Genomic DNA, 5024 nt, shown 5'->3' with positions numbered 1-5024 from the left:
TTTGATGCTCAATCCAGTATCATATTAAAACGAGTAAAACTGTAGAAAATGGGAGCAACCGAACCGATAATCTTGATCTTGACATATGTTGTCAAGACAATAATCTTGAATGATCTCCAATAGATTTTAGCCGTCGTTCGTCATTCATTAAAAAGTTATTTTCTACCATATAAAATAGTCGTTTTGCATAGAAATCTGTAAGTAAGATCCATTCCACTTCTCATCCTGCTGAGGGGCGTACGACTTTCCACGCGAAGCGACTCTCACCTCACCTCTCCTCTGTTGAGAGGTGCACGACTTCCATGTGAAACGACTTCACTGCATCACTCCCAAGAGGCGTACGATTTGATAGAGAGAGAGGTGGGATGATAGTCGCGTGGAAAGTCGTACGCTCCTTAGCTGAGGTAAGGTAGGATGAGAGTCGCTTCACATGGCAGTCGCACGCCATTAAGCAGGGGGAGGGGGAGGTGAGATGAAAGTTGTTTCGCGTACAAGACGTGCGCCCCTGAAGTGGGGGAAGGTTGAAAGTTGCTTCGCATGATGAGTTATTACACAAACAAAGAAAGGTAATAGAATAGTTTTTAATATTATATATTCGAGGTTAAATTAAATATAAACGACATTTTTTAAATTATTCATTGGACGAATAAAAATAAATTATTACAATATAAATAATCAATTCTGTTCACTTGTATAACAATAAATTAATAAATAGTAAAACCCAAAGCATATATTAAACGAGTTAGGTATACCAAATAATATTTATTAATCACAAATTATAATTTTCCGACGATAAGTTTCAACGTACATTTCGACTACTTAATCGCAGAAATACATAAATACCCAAATATCTAATTATATTAACATATTATGAGGATGATCTCACATTCGAGTTACAATAGATAATATAACAAATTTTTAAGAATCATCTCACTTTTGTGTTAAGAATGGTAATCATATATCGCAACCATATGTTAAGTCAAGCTGTAAATAATAAACGATGTAGTGAAGCGTCATGATTCCGAACCAATTCATCGGTTAATAGTAAGAAAGGACAGTCAGTATGAATAAAAGAATAAATTCCAGTCGTATTAATGATGTAGTCAGATCATATAAATGGTTGTATGTACGTCCTTAATAATATTGATAGATAAATTAAATAAAATAATACAAAAAGATAAATAGACTAATGAGAGTCAGCAACAATAAACGCAATTATTTATATGAACAATCAATACTCAAATATTGGATGTCTTCTTTATTTTGAACGATCCGATGTTCTTTTGGAGTTTCTTTTCCTCAAGAATGATACAAGTATAATTAGTTTATCCATAATGCCTAAGTCATTCGCAAATTGACAAAGATGCAGCGTTGTTAATCATTACGGAATATGAAAGTAGAATTGTTAAAATCAAATATAAAGATCACATATTTTTAGAACACACGCCCGTGTACGATGACACTTAGATATCATATAGATGCATATCTGAATAACACGTCGTATACGGATGTGTTCTAAAAATGTATGATTCTTAACAATTCTACTTTTTAAGTTTTAATATGTTCAACAAAGCTTCAATGCACTGCTTCATGTTCCGTGATGATTAACAACGCTGCATATTTGTCAATTTGCGAGTGATTTAAGCATTATGGATATGTGAGCTAATTATACTTGTATCATTTTTGCTGAGGAGGACTCCTCAGAGAGAATCGAAACGTTCAAAATAAAGAAAACATCAATCCAATATCTGAGTATTGATTGTTCACTAAATAATTGCGCCGTTTATCGTTGACTCTCATTAACCTATTATATTTATCTTTTTGTATTGTTTAAAATTCGAGAGTCCTAATATAATTATTGTTATTGTCTAAGTAGAATAAATTATATCGTCAAAATTGACGCTATAAAGAAATTACAGATTGTAACTTAAAAATTATCTTTAACAATTAAAACTATATAGTAAACCGATAACAAATTATAACTTTTTGTACGTGTATATAAAAATTTCATTTGAACAAAAGTACAACTGAAATATAAATAACAAACGCTTTAAATTTATAATTCAATTAACAAAATTAAATAATTATCAAGGAATAAAGAATAAAGATTATGCAACACTTACATTAATCATGAAGGCAAATACAAATTATATATGGTAAGTTAACAGTAATCTATTACAAATGTAAAGTATAGAATTTAGAATCAATTATATTCACTGCTGCAAGACCGATCTTGACTGTGACAGAGTATAAACGCAAATGATATGTACGTCAAAAAGTCACAAGACAAAAGAACTATGTCGTTTTTGTTATTATTAAATTAATAGAAATTAAATTTAACAGATAAACATTGCAACCGCACTCACGAGCATGGCGCAACTTCGTCGCACATTCACAGCTAAGGTTCTCGTAGGCGATCGGATGACGGGTGGCGTTAAACGAAACGTGACCGAAATGCGTCTTCCCGCGATCGCTTTCAAGGGCGGCACATAATCACAAGATAGTTGGACGCCAGGCACGAGCGAGCGTGTCACTCTTTCCAGAAATTACGCGATTTTCTTTATGCCATCTTTAATGAGCTGCGAATGTCGACAGGCTCTCAACCGGTAGCTCAGCCTCGGAAATGGCAGAGGAGGCGGTTCGTGGTCGAGGATAGCAGATCGTTTGGAGGAGCGAATAGGGGCGAGAATAAAGTATACATGAATTAACAATAACAAAAGTAACAAATATATTAAATAAGTCTGCGACTCTCATTTACATTTGGCGACAATCGAGACGATAAACTCTACTTGAGCGCAATAACTGATTTACATAGTCCCCGCGGTTTTACGCTAAGCGTATCAACTTCGTTAAATTCTCGCGACACGAGCTCACGCCACACGGGAATACTCTCGCGAATTATACGAACCATACTTCATCGCCTCGCAAATGCTAAGGAATTCGGCAGCTTGTAGCGTGGACACGGCGTGACCTCGTGCGCGCTCGCGGAACCTCGCGCCGCTCAGCTGAGATGCAGAGAAGGCTCGAATGCGTGCAAACTCAACACTACGCAGTCTCAATACGCTTATCAATTACTATTATAAATTGACTTTACTGGTTATGACACAGAGGACCGAATAAACATGCAAATCTTACGTTACAAATGCTCGAGACGATACGCGACAATACTACAACACGGAACTTCGACGCAACATACGATCCGCGATAAAAAGAAATCGACAATGAGTGACGAGGCGGTGGCCTTGGCGGACGCATTAGAATTATAACCGATAAGGGCTGTTCCGGGAGGCGACACGCGTATTCGAATCCCATGAAACTCGGGTGCGGTAATGCCACGTGCACTCACTATTATACGCCCGATATATTAGAAATCCGAAATTACGCCTCCCGGACGCGGAAACCGGCGACTTTACAGGGGTGAGGCTTGTCTCACCGTGACTCCCTCGCAGGTGCTCGTCCTAATTGACCTTGGAAGGCTTTTGATCCGCTGACGTCCTGCGTCCGCTCTCGTCAAGCGGGTCACAGCTCAAGTGCCGGGCGCTAATCCTCCCGGACGCACGCAGGGCTCGTTATCTCCGCGAGGGGGCCTTATCGCGCCTGATTGGCGCGTAGCTCCGCGGTTCCGCTAATCGCGGAAACCGCGTCGCATGTCCTGGCGCGCGAAATTTGAGAGATCGCGATAGTCCTTTTCAGGCCGCCTCGTGGTCTCGAGACGCCTATCCGGGGCTCTCGCCGTCTTTGGGGCGTAGAGTGACCTTCTCCGTCATGCCGTACCGGCTCTCGATCCGCTTTGCGCCTGGAAGAGGGTGCGATAAAAAATGCTTTGCGATAATCAAAAGGGCGTAACAATGCAGGAAGGATCACCTGCGTGCGACCCGGGGTCAGGTGTCGTGCGCCCCCGGCGGGTCTGTCATCAGCGGTCGTCTCTTGACTCCCAATCCTGGTCGTTCTTCCTCCTCTTTTCTCTGGTGAGGTGGCGTCACTTCGCCAAGGTCGCGGGAGTCGCCGGCCTCTGTAACCCTCGGTACGGGATCACACCGAAACGGGAAAACGGAAACGACAGCGCGGAACGCGTAAGGTACGCAAACGACGACGCGGGAAAAACGCAGGTGCGTCCGCCCCCAAAATGTGAGAGGACCCAGGACGCTATACTGCACTATTCGGTCAGGCCATGCGGCCCTTGTGACGGACGGAAAACGTCACGTCACAACATATATGTCATCTAGAGATTCGGTGTCTTTTTTTTAAATTTATACCATTTAACTGTTCTTTTTTATGTAGTGTTTCCGAAATGAGTCTTATATTATAATTTGATTCTGTATCCATTATTTTGACATTCTTCCAATCAAAATTGTGATTGTATTGTAATATATGTTTATATATTCCATAACATATATTCCGTTATAATCGAATGCCTAGATGAATAGCTTTATATTTTTAATATGCTCATTTTATTCTTATATTGAGTTTCCTCTTCGTTTGCCCCACATAAGAAACGTCACAATTGTTACATTGGATTTTATAAATTACATTATTACTCTCAGAAATTATTTTTTTGTCTGCGCTTTTATAAATTTGTTCAATTTGTTAATACATCTGTAACCTATACTATATACTGATTATTAATCATGCGCGTGGCTGACTGTGTGACTCTGCGGAAATGGAAGTACAAAAAACTTTCTTGTTAGAAATTGTTTTATTATTGGCAGGAACGTTATCATCTTTCTTGCATGGAATTTTTGTTGAGAGCAACTTTTTTATTCTTTATTGAACAGTTTGAATATAGTATTGAACAATTTGAATATTAAATCTAACGATATCCGTTATTATTCTCGAATTATAATTGTTTGCTTTTGAATTATAATTGTTTATATGTTTATGTTATAAAATTGACAATTACGTATATCTGTATAAACTGTTTATAAAAATTTTTTGTTTGTTTCGTTTTTATTTTTTACTGTTTATTTGCACGTCATTTAGATGGAATTTGTTCTACGATGCTATAGTGGAGATAACAGACAATA

Source organism: Acromyrmex echinatior, chromosome 3, assembly GCF_024713525.1.
Source record: "Acromyrmex echinatior isolate Ae372 chromosome 3, ASM2471352v2, whole genome shotgun sequence".
NCBI lineage: Eukaryota > Metazoa > Arthropoda > Insecta > Hymenoptera > Formicidae > Acromyrmex > Acromyrmex echinatior.
The sequence above is the reverse complement of the archived record's forward strand: the minus strand, read 5'-3'. Positions refer to the sequence as shown.